The sequence below is a fragment of the Anomaloglossus baeobatrachus genome, chromosome 6, assembly GCF_048569485.1.
Source record: "Anomaloglossus baeobatrachus isolate aAnoBae1 chromosome 6, aAnoBae1.hap1, whole genome shotgun sequence".
In the NCBI taxonomy this organism is placed as follows: Eukaryota; Metazoa; Chordata; class Amphibia; order Anura; family Aromobatidae; genus Anomaloglossus; species Anomaloglossus baeobatrachus.
The window spans coordinates 131,679,180-131,702,014 of NC_134358.1; the positions used below are offsets into that span (position 1 = coordinate 131,679,180).

Consider the following 22,835-nt stretch of genomic DNA (forward strand, 5'->3'; position numbering starts at 1 on the left):
AAAGTCTACGAGATTTCTATTTTGTTGTCCGCACAGTGAATCTTTTTTTTGGCTGCTGTTTTTAAAATGCAGCATGTTAATTCTTTTTGCGTTTGAGGACTCGCAGATCAATCCCCCACTCTGGGTCGGCGAGGGATTGATCCGTGATATTTGGCTAGATGCCGGTCCCCATATAAAGTCTATAGTGACCAGAAACCGGCGCTAAAGGGGTAGGCGCAAGCGCTTCATACTCACCGATTCTACAGAGACGGCAGTCACACTGCAGCCGCTCATTACCTTAATTGAATTTGCACTGCTTCCCCCGCCCACCGACGTCTGTGATTGGTTGCAGTCAGACGAGCCCCCACGATGTGTGACAGCAAGCCTGACGCTTCCGATCACTGACACTAGTGGGCAGGTCCATATCCTACAGTAAAATAAAATTTAAAAAATGTGCGTAGGATCCGCCTAATATTATGATTCCCAGCACATAAAGCCCGACAGCTGGGGGCTTGTATTCTCAGGCTGTGCATATCCATGGTTATTGGGCGCCCCCAGGCTAAAAATATCAACCTGACACCCATAATTGCCACATTCATTAGATGCGACAGTCCCAGCACTTTGCCCGGCTCTTCCCAATTGTCCTGGTGTGGTGGAAATCGGGGTAATAAAGGAGTTGATGGCAGTCCACAACTGCCACTAAGCCCTAGTGACATCCCTGCTGATCGCGCAGCTCACTTCAGTCATTGCCTGAACCTCACAATGGGCAGTCATTCTATGGCATGCTGTGTTAATTTAGATCTAGCAGTGCTGGAAAAATCGTGGGATCTCGCGTGGATTACTTCAGAACTGCAAGGGTGTTTTGGGGGGTTAATAAAGTGGTGAAAGACAGTGCTTTTTATTGTCTTTCATTTGAAATAAAGGATTTTATGGGTGTTTATATTTACTTTCACTTATTCACTTACAGATTAGTAATGGGGGCGGGGACTCTCAGACGCCTCCCATTACTAATCTAGGGCTTAGTGGCAGCTGTGCGCTGCCATTGACTGCTTTTTACCACCCACCACCAGGGCAACGGAAGAGCTGGAACCAGCGCGAGAATTGGCGCATCTAATGGATGCGCCACTTCTGGGGCTGCTGCGGGGTGCTATGGTTAGGCTGGAAAGGGCCCTTCCCACCCTACTAATATGAACCCCCCCAGTTGTCTGCTGTACCTTGGCTGGTTTTACAAAAAATGGGAGGACCCCACGTCGTCATTATGATTATTAATAAATTTACTAAATATATAAAAATAAGCCTGGAATCCCCTTTAAAATTTTCATAACCAGCCAAAAAGTACAGCAGACAGCTGAGAGTTGCAGCCCGCAGCTGTTCCTGTGCGGGATATGATAAATGTGGGGGACCCCATGGCTTTTTCTTTTCTTACCAAAAAAAATTAACCAAAAAAAAAAAAAGAGCCGCAGCAAAACACGGTGTTTTTCCATGCGTTTTTTGGCCCACAAGCTGCATTTCAATGACCACAGGATAAAAAGATGCACTCAGATGCAGTGTGCGGACATAGCCTTAACCTGCAGAATAACGCCATATCAGGTCTGATAACCTGCATGTTCCCATTAAGTGAATATCATGCCATCATGAGAGATTATATATATACTAGAAGGTGGCCCGATTCTACGCATCGGGTATTCTAGAATTTACGTATTGTGTAGTTAATGTAGGATTTTTGTTATATATATAGATGTTGTTGTGTGTAGTTACCAAGTGTTTGTGTAGGGCGCTGTACATGTTCTGGGTGTTGTCTGGGTGTGGGGGGGGGTGAGAGCGGTGTCTGTGTGTTGCGTTGTGTGTTACGTTGTTTTGTGGAGCGCTGTGTGTGTGTTGCGCGGTTTGTGTGGGTGTGTGTGTGTGTGTGTGTGTGTGTGTGTTTTGGTGGGAGGTATGTTTTGTGCAATGTGTGTGTTGTGCGGCATGTGCGTATATTTGTGTGTGCCGTGCTGTTTGTGTGTTGGGTGTCTGTGTAGGGCGGTGTTTGTGGTTCCCAGTGTGTGTGGTGTTGTGCAGTGCGTGTGCGGTGGTGTGTGTTTTGGGGGGAGGTGTGCACCCCCATTCGTGCTCCATCCCCCATGCTGCGCACCCCCCCATCGTGCTCCATCCCACATGCTGCTCACCCCCCCCCCATCGTGCTCCATCCCCCATGCTGCTCACCCCCCCCCCCCATCGTGCTCCATCCCCCATGCTGCCCACCCCCCATCGTGCTCCATCCCCCATGCTGCCCACCCCCCATCGTGCTCCATCCCCCATGCTGCCCCATCCCCCATCGTGCTCCATCCCCCAATACTGCCCACCCCCCATCGTGCTCCATCCCCCAATACTGCCCACCCCCCATCGTGCTCCATCCCCCAATGCTGCCCACCCCCCATCGTGCTCCATCCCCCAATGCTGCCCACCCCCCATCGTGCTCCATCCCCCATGCTGCCCACCCCCCCATCGTGCTCCATCCCCCATCCTGCTCCATCCCCCATGCTGTAATAGTTCTCCTATTATACTCAGAGAGGAGTATAATAGGAGGACTATAATAGGAGGAGTAGTCCTGGGGGGAGAGGAGTATAATGCCTGCTCCCTGCACATGTATACCAGGAGCCGGTGTACGCTGGTAACTATGATACACATCGGGTAACTAAGGGACCTTAGTTACCCGATGTGTATAATGGTTACCAGCGTTCACCGGCTCCGTCACGATCCCAGCAGCGCAAGGTTATGTGTGGCGATGCGTGCGGAGGGCCGGGGCGAGCGACCAATCCGTGGGGGGGGGAAGGGGGGGGGCGGGGCTAGGCCGAGCCAGCGGCCAATCAGACGGTTATCACCGTAAGGACACAATTTTGGAGCAAGACAGACAGACAGACAGACAGACAGACAGACAGACAGACAGACAGACAGACAGACAGACAGACAGACAGACAGACAGACAGACAGACAGACATATATATTATATATAAAAAAAGAAAATCACCAGTTGTTGCAAGAGGGTTTGTGTGACATTTGTGCAGAGGCGCCCACCACTACTTGGCTTCTTGTAAAAATACCTGAACACATTTCCTTTATGACTCTTTTGGATACAATCCCAGCTTTTGCAAAAATCAAAAACAAAAACTGCAGTGCCTGCGTGGGAGCCGGACGACAAGGGCTTGATACTTTTCAGCCACACTAAGCTAACTGAGGACATGTAACAGACTCCGGCCACAGCTGCATGATGTACAGCAGTATTTTATTGACTGTTGTGACACAGGTAGTTTCCACAGGAAGGAGGACACTGCACTACTGTCAAAACTGAAGAAAGCCTCCATTATGAATGTGAAAACCGCACCTCTCCTTGTACATGGCGTCTAACCTATGGAGAGTATGATACAGAGAAGCAAAGCAGAAACCTATTTAAGTTTGTTGGAAAAGATTTGGTATAACTTACATATTATATTATTCAGTGAAATCCCTGGTGCTTGTATACATAAGAGTCCCATGGGCGGTCCTCAATAAATTGACCGCTATCTCTGCGGACACAGTCATACAGGAAAGACATTAAACAGGTCCACCCACTGGACTAATACATGCAAAACACCAGAGATTTCAATGAACAAAAAAAAAAAACTCTTGAAAAAGGGAATCTGTCACCAGGTAAAAAGGATCATCATCTGGAAGCAGGCTAATGTTAAAACAGAGACCCTGATTCCAATGATGCCTCATTTATCTTAGTGGGTGAAGCGGTTCTGACACAACCAGTTTTTAGGTGTAGTATGCTTCAGAAAGCCAGCACAGCCTACACGACAGCTTTTTGTATACATTGTCTATTGACAGTGAGCTTCTTATCAGAAGAGACTGTGTGGTTAGACAACTGCTCACAAGACCTGTAGTCCAGGCTGTGATAATACCTTCATTGTGTGTAAGAAACTGCACACAGCCTATAATTGATACATCCCTGAAATCAGTGCCTCAGCCCCAATCTCCTGCTGTCTTCAGATTAAAGGGAACCAATCATCAGGATTTTCATAAACAACCTAAAGCCAGTGCTATACTGGCACTATCAGGCTGATTCTCTACATACCTTTAGTGGTCAGTTTATAAAATCACCAGCTTCTTGAGTGACAGCGGCTGTGGATCAGATTTCTGGGGGGCGGGGGGAGAGTATTCATATTTATCCCCTCCCCCTGTCTGTATAATACTTATGCTAATTCTATCGATTAACTTTTTCACTAGTAGGACCTGTGTGAGGTTATACCCATGTGAACAAAGGAGCGGGGCCTCAGCCAACAAAGCTGATATTAGGAAGCAACATTTGAGGGCCCCGCCCCTTCTGGTCACATGGGTATAACCTCACAGGTCCTGCTGGTGAAAAAGTAAAATTGATTGTATAATACTTATTCTTAATTCTAACATATAAACTGACCACTAAAGGTATGTATAGAATCAGCCTGATGGTGCCAGTATAGCACTGGCCTTAGGTTATATACAAAAATACTGGTGATTGGTTCCCTTTAAAATGTCACTGCCCGGTTCCATGACTGAGTGAGCAGGTCAGGTATGTTTGTTCACAATGTTGCTCCTCTGACATTGAGACATATGTCTCGAGCACCATTTCTTTAGGTTGCAACCAGTTATGACATAAGGATGAGTTGCAATCTGAAATGAGTCTGTGGACAATTTTATCACATTTTTGGAGAACCTCCATTAATCTGGAAAAACACAACAGACAGCTGTAAGGGCCAAAACACTCATCCAGCTGCCAACTATTTTTTTCTGAACCCAAATACACATACTTGCTCAGCTGAGCACTCCAGTGTACTAGATGATGAAAGGAAAGTAAACCACTGGCAGACACCTCTAATGGCAGCACCTAAGGGCATTAAAACTCCAACACAATCCTCCTCTCTCCCAAAATTATCTTTTGGGGGAGCTGGAAGAGACCCCCCATACACATTAAACCACAGCTTGTCCAATTAAAGCAGGGGTGGGGAACCTCCGGCCCGTGGGCCGTATACGTATACGGCCCGCCATGCCCTTCTATGCAGCCCCCGGGCAGATTCCCGGGGGAGGCAGTGCTCGAGCCGCCACAGCCATCTTGTGGGACGCCGGCCCTTTAAATCCGCACATGTGCTGCTGTGCTTACTACCAATGCGTTCTCCCACTGGTCAGTGCCAGCGAGAGAGGGACTTTGTGGGCGAGTTTAGTGCTCTGCGTTGCCCGCCATCTGCCCTCTGAGCTGCGTGCCCGCCCCCCTGAGCTGCGTGTCCAGTGCCTGCTCTCCGATGCTGTGAGTCCAGCGCTGCTGTGTGTCAAGCGCCAGCCCTCTGATGCTGTGTGCCCTGTCCAGTGCTTTGTGGCCCCCCTCCCCTCAGTGCTGTGTATCACCCCAGGTTTGTGTGTACCTCCCCCCCCCACTGATGTCAGAGCTCCGCAAGTGATATCTGTGCCCACTCAGTGGCGCCTGCGCCCTAGCCCCTCTTGATGTGAATGTCCTCAGTGTCTCCTGTGACTTATACATCACAGGAGGGGCTGGGGGCCCACACACACACACACACACACACATCACAGGAGGGGCTGGGGGCCCACACACACACACACACACACACACACACACACACACACACACATCACAGGAGGGGCTGGGGGCACACACACACACACACACACACACACACATCACAGGAGGGGCTGGGGGCACACACACATCACAGGAGGGGCTGGGGGCACACACACACACACACATCACAGGAGGGGCTGGGGGCACACACACACACACACACACACACACATCACAGGAGGGGCTGGGGGCACACGCACACACACACACACACATCACAGGAGGGGCTGGGGGCACACACATCACAGGAGGGGCTGGGGGCACACACATCACAGGAGGGGCTGGGGGCACACACATCACAGGAGGGGCTGGGGGCACACACATCACAGGAGGGGCTGAGGGCACACACATCACAGGAGGGGCTGAGGGCACACACATCACAGGAGGGGCTGAGGGCACACACATCACAGGAGGGGCTGAGGGCACACACATCACAGGAGGGGCTGAGGGCACACACATCACAGGAGGGGCTGAGGGCACACACATCACAGGAGGGGCTGGGGGCACACACACACACACACACACATCACAGGAGGGGCTGGGGGCACACACATCACAGGAGGGGCTGGGGGCACACATCACAGGAGGGGCTGGGGGCACACACATCACAGGAGGGGCTGGGGGCACACACATCACAGGAGGGGCTGGGGGCACACACATCACAGGAGGGGCTGGGGGCACACACATCACAGGAGGGGCTGGGGGCACACACATCACAGGAGGGGCTGGGGGCACACACATCACAGGAGGGGCTGGGGGCACACACATCACAGGAGGGGCTGGGGGCACACACATCACAGGAGGGGCTGGGGGCACACACACACACACACACACACACACATCACAGGAGGGGCTGGGGGCACACACATCACAGGAGGGGCTGGGGGCACACACATCACAGGAGGGGCTGGGGGCACACACATCACAGGAGGGGCTGGGGGCACACACATCACAGGAGGGGCTGGGGGCACACACATCACAGGAGGGGCTGGGGGCACACACATCACAGGAGGGGCTGGGGGCACACACATCACAGGAGGGGCTGGGGGCACACACATCACAGGAGGGGCTGGGGGCACACACATCACAGGAGGGGCTGGGGGCACACACATCACAGGAGGGGCTGGGGGCACACACATCACAGGAGGGGCTGGGGGCACACATCACAGGAGGGGCTGGGGGCACACACATCACAGGAGGGGCTGGGGGCACACATCACAGGAGGGGCTGGGGGCACACACATCACAGGAGGGGCTGGGGGCACACACATCACAGGAGGGGCTGGGGGCACACACATCACAGGAGGGGCTGGGGGCACACACACACACACACACACACACACACACATCACAGGAGGGGCTGGGGGCACACACATCACAGGAGGGGCTGGGGGCACACACATCACAGGAGGGGCTGGGGGCACACACATCACAGGAGGGGCTGGGGGCACACACATCACAGGAGGGGCTGGGGGCACACACATCACAGGAGGGGCTGGGGGCACACACATCACAGGAGGGGCTGGGGGCACACACATCACAGGAGGGGCTGGGGGCACACACATCACAGGAGGGGCTGGGGGCACACACACACACACACACACACATCACAGGAGGGGCTGGGGGCACACACACACACATCACAGGAGGGGCTGGGGGCACACACACACACATCACAGGAGGGGCTGGGGGCACACACACACACACACACACACATCACAGGAGGGGCTGGGGGCACACACACACACACACACACATCACAGGAGGGGCTGGGGGCACACACACACACACACACACACATCACAGGAGGGGCTGGGGGCACACACATCACAGGAGGGGCTGGGGGCACACACATCACAGGAGGGGCTGGGGCACACACACACACACACACACATCACAGGAGGGGCTGGGGGCACACACACACACATCACAGGAGGGGCTGGGGGCACACACATCACAGGAGGGGCTGGGGGCACACACATCACAGGAGGGGCTGGGGGCACACACATCACAGGAGGGGCTGGGGGCACACACATCACAGGAGGGGCTGGGGGCACACACATCACAGGAGGGGCTGGGGGCACACACACACACACACACATCACAGGAGGGGCTGGGGGCACACACACACACACACACACATCACAGGAGGGGCTGGGGGCACACACACACACACACACATCACAGGAGGGGCTGGGGGCACACACACACACACACACATCACAGGAGGGGCTGGGGGCACACACACACACACATCACAGGAGGGGCTGGGGGCGCACACACACACACACCACAGGAGGGGCTGGGGGCACACACACACACACACACCACAGGAGGGGCTGGGGGCACACACACACACACACACCACAGGAGGGGCTGGGGGCACACACACACACACACACCACAGGAGGGGCTGGGGGCACACACACACACACACACACACACACACACACACACACCACAGGAGGGGCTGGGGGCACACACACCAAAGGAGGGGCTGGGGGCACACACACACACACACACCACAGGAGGGGCTGGGGGCACACACAAACACACACACCACAGGAGGGGCTGGGGGCACACACACACACACACACACACACACACACACACACACACACACACACACACCACAGGAGGGGCTGGGGGCACACACACCAAAGGAGGGGCTGGGGGCACACACACCACAGGAGGGGCTGGGGGCACACACACCACAGGAGGGGCTGGGGGCACACACACCACAGGAGGGGCTGGGGGCACACACACCACAGGAGGGGCTGGGGGCACACACACCACAGGAGGGGCTGGGGGCACACACACCACAGGAGGGGCTGGGGGCACACACACCACAGGAGGGGCTGGGGGCACACACACACACACACCACAGGAGGGGCTGGGGGCACACACACACACACACACCACAGGAGGGGCTGGGGGCACACACACACACACACACACACACACATCACAGGAGGGGCTGGGGGCACACACACCACAGGAGGGGCTGGGGGCACACACACCACAGGAGGGGCTGGGGGCACACACACACACACACACACACACACACCACAGGAGGGGCTGGGGGCACACACACACACACACACATCACAGGAGGGGCTGGGGGCACACACACACACACACATCACAGGAGGGGCTGGGGGCACACACACACACACACACACACATCACAGGAGGGGCTGGGGGCACACACACACACACACACACACACACACATCACAGGAGGGGCTGGGGGCACACACACACACACACACACACACACACACACACATCACAGGAGGGGCTGGGGGCACACACACACACACACACACACACACATCACAGGAGGGGCTGGGGGCACACACACACACACACACACACACACATCACAGGAGGGGCTGGGGGCACACACATCACAGGAGGGGCTGGGGGCACACACACACACACACACACATCACAGGAGGGGCTGGGGGCACACACATCACAGGAGGGGCTGGGGGCACACACACACACACACACACACACACACATCACAGGAGGGGCTGGGGGCACACACACACACATCACAGGAGGGGCTGGGGGCACACACACCACAGGAGGGGCTGGGGGCACACACACCACAGGAGGGGCTGGGGGCACACACACCACAGGAGGGGCTGGGGGCACACACACACACACACACCACAGGAGGGGCTGGGGGCACACACACACACACACACACACACACACATCACAGGAGGGGCTGGGGGCACACACACCACAGGAGGGGCTGGGGGCACACACCACAGGAGGAGCTGGGGGCACACACATCACAGGAGGGGCTGGGGGCACACACACACACACACACACACACACACACATCACAGGAGGGGCTGGGGGCACATACACACACACACACACACACACACATCACAGGAGGGGCTGGGGGCACATACACACACACACACACACACACACACCACAGGAGGGGCTGGGGGCACACACACCACAGGAGGGGCTGGGGGCACACACACACACACACACACCACAGGAGGGGCTGGGGGCACACACACACACACACCACAGGAGGGGCTGGGGGCACACACACACACACACACACACACACACCACAGGAGGGGCTGGGGGCACACACACACACACACACACCACAGGAGGGGCTGGGGGCACACACACACACACACACACAATCACAGGAGGGGCTGGGGGCACACACACACACACACACACAATCACAGGAGGGGCTGGGGGCACACACACACACACACACACAATCACAGGAGGGGCTGGGGGCACACACACACACACACACACACACAATCACAGGAGGGGCTGGGGGCACACACACACACACAATCACAGGAGGGGCTGGGGGCACACACACACACACAATCACAGGAGGGGCTGGGGGCACACACACACACACACACACACAATCACAGGAGGGGCTGGGGGCACACACACACACACACACAATCACAGGAGGGGCTGGGGGCACACACACACACACACACACAATCACAGGAGGGGCTGGGGGCACACACACACACACCACAGGAGGGGCTGGGGGCACACACACACACACACACACACACACACACACCACAGGAGGGGCTGGGGGCACACACACACACACACACACCACAGGAGGGGCTGGGGGCACACACACACACACACACACCACAGGAGGGGCTGGGGGCACACACACACACACACACCACAGGAGGGGCTGGGGGCACACACACACACACACACCACAGGAGGGGCTGGGGGCACACACACACACACACCACAGGAGGGGCTGGGGGCACACACACACACACACACACCACAGGAGGGGCTGGGGGCACACACACACACACACACCACAGGAGGGGCTGGGGGCACACACACACACACACCACAGGAGGGGCTGGGGGCACACACACACACACACCACAGGAGGGGCTGGGGGCACACACACACACACACCACAGGAGGGGCTGGGGGCACACACACACACACACCACAGGAGGGGCTGGGGGCACACACACACACACACCACAGGAGGGGCTGGGGGCACACACACACACACACCACAGGAGGGGCTGGGGGCACACACACACACACACACCACAGGAGGGGCTGGGGGCACACACACACACACACACCACAGGAGGGGCTGGGGGCACACACACACACACACACCACAGGAGGGGCTGGGGGCACACACACACACACACACCACAGGAGGGGCTGGGGGCACACACACACACACACCACAGGAGGGGCTGGGGGCACACACACACACACACCACAGGAGGGGCTGGGGGCACACACACACACACACACCACAGGAGGGGCTGGGGGCACACACACACACACACACCACAGGAGGGGCTGGGGGCACACACACACACACACACCACAGGAGGGGCTGGGGGCACACACACACACACACCACAGGAGGGGCTGGGGGCACACACACACACACACCACAGGAGGGGCTGGGGGCACACACACACACACACCACAGGAGGGGCTGGGGGCACACACACACCACAGGAGGGGCTGGGGGCACACACACACCACAGGAGGGGCTGGGGGCACACACACACCACAGGAGGGGCTGGGGGCACACACACACACCACAGGAGGGGCTGGGGGCACACACACACCACAGGAGGGGCTGGGGGCACACACACACCACAGGAGGGGCTGGGGGCACACACACACCACAGGAGGGGCTGGGGGCACACACACACCACAGGAGGGGCTGGGGGCACACACACACCACAGGAGGGGCTGGGGGCACACACACACCACAGGAGGGGCTGGGGGCACACACACACCACAGGAGGGGCTGGGGGCACACACACACCACAGGAGGGGCTGGGGGCACACACACACACACATACACATCACAGGAGGGGCTGGGGGCACACACACACACACACACACATCACAGGAGGGGCTGGGGGCACACACACACACACACACATCACAGGAGGGGCTGGGGGCACACACACACACACACACACACACACATCACAGGAGGGGCTGGGGGCACACACACACACACACACACACACACATCACAGGAGGGGCTGGGGGCACACACACACACACCACAGGAGGGGCTGGGGGCACACACACACACACACCACAGGAGGGGCTGGGGGCACACACACACACACCACAGGAGGGGCTGGGGGCACACACACACATCACAGGAGGGGCTGGGGGCACACACACACATCACAGGAGGGGCTGGGGGCACACACACACACATCACAGGAGGGGCTGGGGGCACACACACACACACACACACATCACAGGAGGGGCTGGGGGCACACACACACACACACACACATCACAGGAGGGGCTGGGGGCACACATATGTCCCCAGCCCCTTGTGTGATATATGTGCCTCCAGCGTCCCCTTTGATGTATATACAGCGCTTGTTACGTGATGTATATAATTTACCAATCTTATCACAAAGAGATGGCTGTGCTCCAGACCGAGACAAACCTGGAAAAGCAGCGGTGAGAAGAAACATGATTAGTATCATCAAACATCCCAGCTGCACCAAAGAGAAGCAGCTTCGGCCGCCACAGTAGGGGTAAGTTAATTATTTGTTAGACCAAATATAGCAGGGTCATTTTCACATTGATAATTTTGTGCGGCCCCCGAAGGTTAGTAGAAATTTCCAAATGGCCCCCGGTTTAAAAAAAAAAAAGGTTCCCCACCCCTGAATTAAGGACTGGAGAAAGGTTTGTGGTGAGGCACACAGAAGCACACACCACTTATCAGACACTCCTGTTTCATTAAGCAGCGTGCATCTCTTCATAAGTCATCTGACCATCAGGCCCCAACATCCAGACCTGCGTGAAAAATTGACAGTCTTTATGAATCTGGGCCATGGATTTTACATGGCTTACTCAAATCAATCAGGAGATGCAGAAAATTCTGCAACAAATCTACGACGTAGACAGATAACCCGACACTTCCTGGTGTCAGCAACCACGGCTGGGGAGGAAGAATAAAAAGTTTACTTCCATGACTATATACTCTGAATGTAAGAGGTCCCCCGCTTATCCCAAATGGAGGGTCACACCAAGCATTAAACGGAGGGTGGATATAACATTTTATCCCCTAAATATTTGGTTATGGCACTGTGCAATATATAAAAAAAAAAAAAAAAAAGATTACACGGCTAAATCAGGATTGTCACTCAGGAACATAGTGAGGCCCAATTGTCAGACCCCAGCAATCAGAAAGGAGCATCAGATCTTATCTACACCCAATCACTTGCAATTACAGAAAACCCATCTAATGGATCAGTCATCACCCTGGATATTGGTGCCCATACAGGTCAACAGGACTGCAATGGGCAAGTACTGCAGGCAATGTGACCATGCAGCCCCTAAACAAGTCATGTGACCAGCGGCCACCGATCGATTCTGTAAATGTTGCTCTCGAATGGGAAAGATGCTTCTGCTCAGCAGTCGCCAATTAGCTGCAGCACTCATGTGATGACCCCTTTGGGGCGCTGCTACCAGGAGGCTGCCGTGGGCCACATGATTGACTGCGGAGAAGTCACGTTAGTCCAGGAACTGAGAATAGGATTTAATAAGTAAACCTTTCAGGCCTAGGTGACAGAAAAATACCCAAACGTAACACCATTCTAAAAACCGTACCCTTCCATCTGCTCAAATCCACATCCAAGACATTAAGCCTTCAGGTGCTTCACAGGAATTAAAACAATGCGGAAATGAAAATTTTAACTTTCCCACGAAAGATGATTTTTCATTTTTACAAAGGATAACAGAAAATGCACAGTACAATTTGCTGTGCAATTTCTCCTGAGTACATGGATACCCCGTATGTGGTGGAAATCTACTGTTTGGGTGCACTGCAGTGCTTGGAGGGGAAAAGAGCGCCATTTGAATTTTGGGATGTAAAATAGTCTGGAATCGATAGCGGACGCAATGTCGCATTTGGAGAGACCCTGATGTGCCTTAACAGAGACCCGCCCCCCCCCACAGAATTTATCTAGAGATTTAGTGAGCACCTTCAACCCTCAGGTGCTTCACATAATATTATAACATTAAGATGTGACAATTTAAAATAAAACATTACATTTTTCCCCATAAAAGTGTTATTTTAGTCCCAAAAAGTGTTCATTTTCCTAAATTTAACAAGAGAAAATGCACAACATATTGTATTTTCCATTTTCTCCTACAAAGGAGAACAGAAAATGTACAGTACAATTTGCTGTGCAATTTCTCCTGAGTACACAAATACCCCATATGTGGTGGAAAACTACTGTTTGGGCGCATGGCAAAGTAGGCTCGGAAGGGAAGGAGAGCTATATGAGCGCGGATTTGGAAGGATTAGGCTTCTACAGGTGCCATGTCCCATTTGAACAGCCACCTTGGTGCCAAAATAACAGAAACCACCTACATGTGACCCCATTTTGGAAAGTACACCTCTTGAGGAATTTGTCTAATGGGTGTAGTTAGAATTTTAAACCCACAGATGATTCACAGAATTGTGTAAGGCTATGTGCGCACGTACATGCTGAAAAATCTGCAGCGATTTGGCAGTGCATGTGCGCTTCAAATCGCTGCAGAAACACTGCGTAATGGATGAAGGGTCTGCAGAATAGATGCAGATTTCATGCGCTCTGGATGCTGCCTCTCCCATAGACAAGAGTGGGAGCAGCATCCAAAGCGCACCAAAGAAGTGACATGTTGCTTTTTTGAGCGCAGCGATTTGGATCAAAATTTCAGCATGCAAATCGCTGCGCTCAAAAAAGCAACGTGCGGATGGATTATGCACAATCTTCATAGAGTGTGCTGGGGACGCATGCGTTTAAGTTGCAGTGCAATATGCAGCGCAGACACATGAAATTACGCAACGTGCACACATAGCCTAACATTGGTATGTAGATCTGAAGAAAAAAAAAAAAAAGAAAAAATTCCACTAAAATGATGTTTTAGCCCCAAGTTTTTAATTTTCAAAAGGGCTATTAGGAGGAAAGGACTGCATAATTTGTTATGCAATTTCTCCGGAGTTCGCCAACATCATATATGGTTAGAAACTACTTTTCATGCACAGTGCAATGCTCAGAAGTGAACGAGCACCATATTGAAATGCAGGTTTTGCTGGAATGGTCATGTCACATTGGCAGAGCCCCTGAGGTGCTAGAAAATCAGAACCTTCTACAAGTGACCACAATCTGCAAGGGAAAAATAGCAACATGTGCATAAAACTTTAGGATTCTTATCAAATTTCCTGCCATAAGGATTTGCATTCAGTTTTGTACATCCAAAAATGCACTGTGTGCACATAGCTAGGTGACTGATCCAAGTGGGGACTTGTTTTCCTGTGGCTTGAGTTGAAGCTTTTATTGGGGGCATTTTGGATCAGGTCACATACAGTATATCTGTTGCTCTACACTGAGCGCTTACGTCGGGGTTTCCATCTAAATATCTGAAACGTGACTCCGATGAAGCCTGGCACCAAATGATCTATTCAATAATGAGGTACCAGAGTTATTCTGTACTCTGGTGTCTGAAAAGTCACACACCATTAAACAAAAGGTGCACAGATCTGTGGCCAACCACGCTTTTGTCCACATCTAAAAAGAGAGACACAGCTAGATCATAGGCTGGAGAGACTCCACAGTGTCTCCAACTGCCTCATAATAGGTAATCTTCTATCTGAGGTTCTGCCAGGATCATGCATTTCAGAGATTTACACCCAGGTGTAAGCACTCAGCGTAGAGTGCAGGATAAATACGATCTGAGCCAGGCTTTGTGCGCACTAGAAATGTGAAGTTTCTCAAGAAAATTTCTTGAGAAACTTCTGGGAGTGGAAGATTTCCGGACCTCCGAAAAAAATCTGCACCAAATCCGTGGTAAATTTGCATGCGGATTTGCCACGATTTTCCCGCAGGTTGTTCCCTCCGGATGTTGCAGGCTGTACTGCAGAAATCCGCAGGTACCTGCGGAAAAGAATTGACATACTCATTTTCTCAAGAAATTTTCTCAAGAAAATCTTCAAGGAAATTTCTTGAGAAAAATCCGCAGCGTGCGCACAGCTATTTTTTTTTCTCAAAGGATTTGCTGGGAAATGTCTGCACAAAGATTACAGACATTTCTCAAGAAATTTCCGCAGCAAATCCACGGGTAAAACGGCCTAGTGCGCACATAGCCTAACTGCGATCTTTGTGAGGAAGAAAGAACAAATCCACACAGCGTATGCCATTCCACATTTGGTAAAAGTGATAAGGCTATGTGCGCACGTGTGCGTATTACATGCAGTTACACTGCGATCTGCAGCGCAGCATAACTGCATGCGTCCTGCGTCCCCTGCACAGTCTATGGAGATTGTGCAGGAGCCGTGCGCACGTGGCATGTTAGAACGCAGCGATTCGGCTGCTGCCCGAATCGCTGCGTTCTATGAAGTGACATGTCACTTCTTCCGAGCGGTTTGCATGCTGTCTATAGGGAGAGGCAGCATGCAGAGCGCACAAATTCTGCAGGCACCATGCACTTCAGAACGGAGCTTTTCAGCTGCGCTCTGAAGCGCACCTTTTAGGTGCGGTGCAGAGCGCACACGTGCGCACATAGCCTAAGACAGCTTTATTGTTCGGGTCAGTACAATCAAAAAAATTACATTTGATTCTGTTTTTATGTTTTGCACAATAAAAACTATTTTATAGAAAAATTATTAAATTGTTTTTGCATCACTCTATTTTAAGAGCTATAACTTTCTTTTGTGCTAATGCAGTAGTTTGGCAGCTTGTTTTTTGCAGAACAAGATGATGTTTCAAGCAGGACATTTATTTACGTTCGTCTTTTGATTGCATTTTATTTCACTTTTTGCTCAGTTTTATGAAAAAGCATAGTTTAATGCCACTTTTTGGGGTTTTTTTTCCCCACTGAAGGTGACAGTTGAGCGAGTACCTAACTATTCGTAGTCACTATACTCCTAACAAGTACTGTCTAATACTCACATATTCATTCCGAATAGCATGTGCAATGCAAGTCAATGGGGAAAAACTAGCATGAATAGCGTGGCATTCAGGTTACTCGTTACTTTGCGAGTTTTTCCCCATTAACTTGCATTGAACATGCTATTGGGAATGAATATGCGAGTATTAGACAGTACTCGTCAGGCTTAGGACACACGGCGAGAAAAATGGTGCAAGTGCAGTGCAATATTTAAAAAAAAAAAATAGCATTCCACTCAGACCAATATTAGTCTATGGGGCAGCTCTCATAAGCTATTTTCTCAGCCGTAATCAGACCAGGAAAACAGTCGCAGCATGCTGTGAGTGGAACGAGATACTGTTCCACTCGCACCCATGCAAGTCTATGGGGCGAGAGAATCATTGCACTGCTCTCGCGTTACACCGATGTACCGCGAGAGCAGTGCGATTCTTGCATCAGATGGCAACGGAGGAGAGCGGGACATAAATCCCTCCCTCTCTTCCGCAGCGCTGGCCCTCCCCTTCGCAGCTGTGGTCTGATCGCACGATCGGCCCACAGTCTAATGACACTCGGCTCCCGCTGTTCTGCGAGCGTGAGCAGTGTGTCATGCAAGGATCGCACATAATCCAGCGTGGCCTTGGCCTTATGAGTATAGCGAGTATGAATAGTTAGGTACTCAACTCTAGTGACAGTTTAATAGATCTGGTTGTTCTAGATGCAAGGATAAGAAATATACAGTGTGTACTATATTTTTCAGATTATAAAGAAGCACTCCAAATTTGGAGGAGAAAATAAGGAGAAAAAAGAAAGGGTTTGTTTTTAAATGTAAAGTGAGGGTTCATCTTGCAGTCTTACAGTTCTTTATATTAGCTAAATGTGGCTTACTGGGGGACAAGGGAGCGGGGTCATACAAAGTCAGCGGGGGCACGAGTGGGGTGATGCTGTGGGCCTTGTGCTCGGATGAGGGTTTACTGACAGCACGAGGCAGGACATCATTAATCTCCCAACGACGGACTTCAGGAAAATGGCACCGGATGCAGCGCATGCACAGATCGAGATCTCAGCCCTCAGAGATCTCAATCTGTGCATGTGCCGCCTACATTTTCATGAAGTCAATCATGTCCATCGCCAGGAGATCAATGGCGCCTGCCTCACGCCACCAGTAAACCCCCATCCTCCCAGCATCACTCCACTTCTGCCACCAACAGCTTCCTATGACCCGGGTCCACCGCCCCAGTAAGCTACATTCGGCTTATAAGACGCACCCCGATTTTCTCCTTAATTTGGGGACAAGTGCATCTTATAATCTGGGAAAAAAAAAAAAAGTCATGTTTCGTTTATTTTTCAACATGGCTGAGTTTGATCTGTAATTCTGATCGCACTCGGCCACACAAGTCAATGACGGGAAAACATCGGATCACATAAAGTGTGGGAGACATTTTATACCCATCTTCTCCACAGCCAAGAGAGCTGGAACACACTAAGGCTGTGTACACACGTTGCGTAGTGTCCATGCTGAAAAACCTGCAGCGATTTGGCAGTGCATGTGCACTTCAAATCGCTGCAGAAACACTGCGTAATGGATGCGGTGTGTCTGCAGAATAGATGCAGACTATGTATGAACTATTCATCTCTCCCTCCATCCTCCCCACCCATCTCACCCTCTCCTCAGATCTGTTCCTCCACTTTACACCCTGTGTCTCCAGACACACACGGCCACCTCATGGCTTCTCCTGCTCCCACCTTCTAACACTCTCTCTGCTTCTCCTCACTGCTGGGAATATCTCTCCTAATCCTGGCCCTCCGCACCACATCCCCATTGTCACATCTAACTGCCATCCACACAACGCTAATTTCCGCAACCCGTCTAACCTTATACCCATTCACCCGGCCCCCGCTCCCCCAGTCCCACTAACAGGAGCTCTATGGAACGCTCGCTCTGTCTGCAATAAACTTCCCTACATCCATGATCTTTTCATCACTAATAAACTTTCCTTCCTCGCCATCACAGAAACCTGGCTCATCCCCTCTGAGGCTCTGACACAGCCTCTCCTGCCGCACTCTGTTATGGTGGTCTCCAACTCTCTCACACCCCCCGCCCCAGTAACAAGCATGGTGGAGGAGTTGGTTTGCTCCTGTCCGACCAATGCTCCTTTACACCAATTCCACTACTACCCTCGGTTACTCTGCCCTCTTTTGAGGTGCACTCCGTATGCATCTACTCCCCTCCAACCTCCAACTGGCTGTCATTTATCGCCCCCACAGGGCCAGCCACTGCATTTTTTGACCATTTTACCACCTGGCTACTACATTTCCTTTCCACCGACATCCCCACCATCATCATGGGTGATTTTAACATCCCCATTGACACTTCTCCCTCATCTGTCTCTAAATGTCTAACACTCGCTTCCTCCTTTGACCTCACTCAATGGTCCTCTGCAGCTACTCACAAAAGATGGCCACACGCTGGACCTCATTTTCACTCGCCTCTGTTCCCTATCTAACCTCTCTAACTCGCCTCTCCCCCTGTCTGACCACAACCTACTCACATTCTATTCCCTCTCTTCTCCAAGTACACAACCCCCCCTCCACAAAGTTTCACACCACCGCAGAAATTTCAATCACCTTGACTTACACTCACTTTCTCAGTCCCTTCTCCCTCTTGCAGACATTGCTTCTTCACACGATGCAGATGCTGCTACCACTTTATACAACACCACCATCTCTGCAGCTCTCAAATCAGCTGCCCCCCTCACACACACCAAAACCCGCACAATCAACAGGCAACCCTGGCACACGTGTCAGGCAAAAAAATTGAGACAGGCTTCCAGAATTGCTGAGCGCAGATGGAAGAGGTCTCACTCCACTGAGCATTTCGTTACATACAAACAAGCTCTCACCACTTTCAAGACTGCACTCACTGCTGCAAAACAAACCTACTTCTCATCCCTCATATCCTCTCTATATCACAACCCTAAACAGCTATTCAACACTTTCAACTCTTTCCTCCGGCACCACCTCCCTCTCCTCTCATCTCAGCTGAAGACTTTGCCTCTTTCTTCAAGCAGAAGATTGACAACATCAGAGCAAGCTTTGGCCCACAATCACCACAGCCCCTCCTCACAACTACTCAGCCTTCTTCCTCCAAATCCAGCTTCTCCCCCATGACAGATCATGTTTCCACTCTACTCTCAAGATCACATCTCACAACCTGCCTGCTTGATCCACTCCCATCCCATCTCATCCCCAATCTCAACACAGTCCTCCTCCCGACCCTAACCCATCTCTTCAACCTATCACTAACAACTGGTGTATTCCCTTCATGCTTTAAACATGCCTCAATCACACCCATCCTCAAAAAGCCCTCCCTTGACCCTTCCTCTGTGTCAAACTATCGCCCCATATCCTTTCTCCCCTATGCCTCAAAACTACTGGAAGAGCATGTCCATCTTGAACTGTCCTCATACCTCTCTTCCTGCTCTTTCTTTGACCAGTTACAATCTGGCTTCCGACCCCATCATTCCACTGAAACTGCCCTGACCAAAGTCACTAACGACCTACTCACCGCAAAAGCCAAGCGACACTACTCTGTCCTCCTCCTGGACCTGTCTTCTGCCTTTGACTCAGTGGACCACTCCCTTCTACTACAAATTCTCTCATCCCTGGGCATCACAGACTTGGCCCTATCTTGGATCTCCTCATACTTAACCAACCGAACTTTCAGCGTCTCCCACTCTCACACCACTTCCTTATCTCGCCCCCTATCTGTTGGTGTCCCCAAAGGTTCAGTTCTTAGACCCCTGCTGTTCTCCATTTACACCTTCGGCCTGGGACAGCTCAGAGTCCCACGGCTTTCAGTATCATCTCTATGCTGATGATACGCAGATCTACCTCTCTGGACCTGACATCACCTCCCTACTAACCAGAATCCCACAATGTCTGTCTGCTATTTCATCCTTTTTCTCTGCTCGATCCCTAAAACTGAAGATGGACAAAACAGAATTCATTGTCTTTCCTCCTCCTTACTCAACTCCCCCACCGGACATATCCATCAATGTCAATGGCTGCTCACTTTCCCCAGTGCCACGTGCTTGCTGCCTGGGAATAATCCTAGACTCTGATCTCTATTTCAAGCCACACATCCAAGCCCCTCTTCACCTCCTGCCGCCTCCAACTCAAAAATATTTCCCGGATTCGTACATTCCTTTCCAAAGAAGCTGCAAAAACCCTAGTACATGCCCTTATTATCTCCCGCCTGGATTATTGCAACCTCCTGCTCTGTGGCCTCCCTTCTAACAGTCTCACACCCCTACAATCTATTCTAAACTATGCTGCCCGGCTCATCCACCTGTCCCCCCCTCTACTCCCCGATCTCTCCTCTCTGCCAATCCCTTCACTGGCTTCCCATTGCCCAACGACTCCAGTTCAGAACACTAACCATGACATACAAGGCCATCCACAACCTGTCTCCTCCCTACATCTCCGACCTAGTCTCCCGGTACTTACCTGCACGTAACCTTCGATCCTCACAAGATCTCCTTCTCAACTCCCCTCATCTCCTCTTCCCACCATCGCATCCAAGATTTCTCCCGTGCCTCCCCCATACTCTGGAATGCTCTGCCTCAACACATCAGACTCTTGCCTACCTTGACAAGCTTCAAAAGGAACCTGAAGACCCACCTCTTCCGACAAGCCTACAACCTGCCGTAACCCTCAGTCTGATACAGTGCCGCACAATCAACTCTACCCTAACTTACTGTAATCTTAACCTATCCCTTGTAGACTAAGCCCTTGCAGACAGGGACCTCTCTCCTCCTGTACCTGTTTGTGTCTTGTATTGTTTATGATTATTGTACTTGTCCTTATTATGTACACCCCTTTCACATGTAAAGCGCCATGGAATTGATGGCGCTATAATAAATAATAATGCGTTCGGGATGCTGCCTCTCCAATAGACAGAGTGGAAGCCGCATCCAAAGCGCACAAAATAAGTGACATGTTGCTTTTTTTGAGCGCAGCGATTTGGATCCAAATTTCAACATGCAAATCGCTGCGCTCTCAAACGCAACATGCGGATGGATATGTACATTCATAGATTGTGCTGGGGACGCAGGACGCATGCGTTTACGTTGCAGTGCAATATGCAGTGTAAATGCATGAAATTACGCAACGTGCGCACACAGCCAAAGACGACACCCGAAGCAGAGTGTCAGGAGCGTAATCTGCTGATTACAGTCATGTGACCCCAGCCTCAAATAAAGAACAGACCCCGGCGGTCAGACCCCCTGAGCTATTCTGTGATTAGATGAGAACAGAGTTCACCGGACCACCCCCTTATGTTTAACTCTGAGAGTGAGGGTCCACACTCCAGACGCGGGGGCCACGCTCTAGACTCAGGGAGGCTGGGGGCCACACTTTAAAAGGAGTTTTGCTTGTTGGGATGACACCGCTGAGACTCCATACTGAGGGTCCTGCAATGCTCCCCCGAACAGAGGGCAGTGCACATGCAGGACCCCCAATCCTTATGTATAGGGGAGATATGGCGACCAAAAGCAATGTCTTCCACGGTCACTGTACTGAGAGTTTCTTATCTGCTCCTGGGAAAGCTGGGTGACACCCTCCATGGCAGCACCACTGCTGCTGGACACCCAGCTTTCCCAGGCTCCTGGGCTGCAGTCTTGGAGGAAGGGGCCTGAGACTTAGTCATGCTAACTAGTTTAGAGAGCGGAGGGCTGAGGGAAGCAGTGGGGGAGGGGGCACGGGGCAGAGAGCAGCCACACCTGACAGATACACAGCGGCGGGTGCTGGCCTAGCCCCGGGCATGGTCCAGCAAGTATCCGCCCTGCCCATGGACAGGGACCTCCGGCGGCCACACACTTACCTTTCAGCGGCAGATAACGGAGACACCGGGACCGTTACTCTCAGCAGCTGCAGGAACGGCCGGACAGCAGCAGGCACGGGAGCGAGTGACGTCACACGGTGCGGCTTCAGCAGAAGACAAAGCGAGGCCGGGGCGGAGCCAGGGAGGGGGCGGTACCTGTGTGACGTCACTCAATACTTAGACTCGTGACTGTTGCCGTGGGCGACGGAAGTGGAAGAGGTCGCGGCGGGCGGAGAGCAGCCAGCAGGAGGTTTCCCTCTCAGGAAGTAACGTGTTATGAATCCTCAAGTGGCCGGTTATAGGCTGCACGGTCCGGGCCCCGGAGGAGAGGACCTGTGACCTCATCCGGCCGGTTATAGGCTGCACT

At 52.4% G+C, this 22,835-nt stretch overlaps 1 protein-coding gene across 1 annotated transcript in view; it reads right to left on the reverse strand.

Annotated features, from left to right (window-relative positions):
* The window catches only part of SDCBP (syndecan binding protein), a 70,781-nt gene extending 48,196 nt beyond the window's left edge, over positions 1 to 22,585 (reverse strand). The window contains exon 1 of the mRNA XM_075353250.1: positions 22,469 to 22,585. The gene's annotated coding sequence lies outside the window, so the exon portion shown is untranslated. The remainder of the gene's footprint in view (positions 1 to 22,468) is intronic.
* Positions 22,586 to 22,835: the final 250 nt, after the last annotated feature.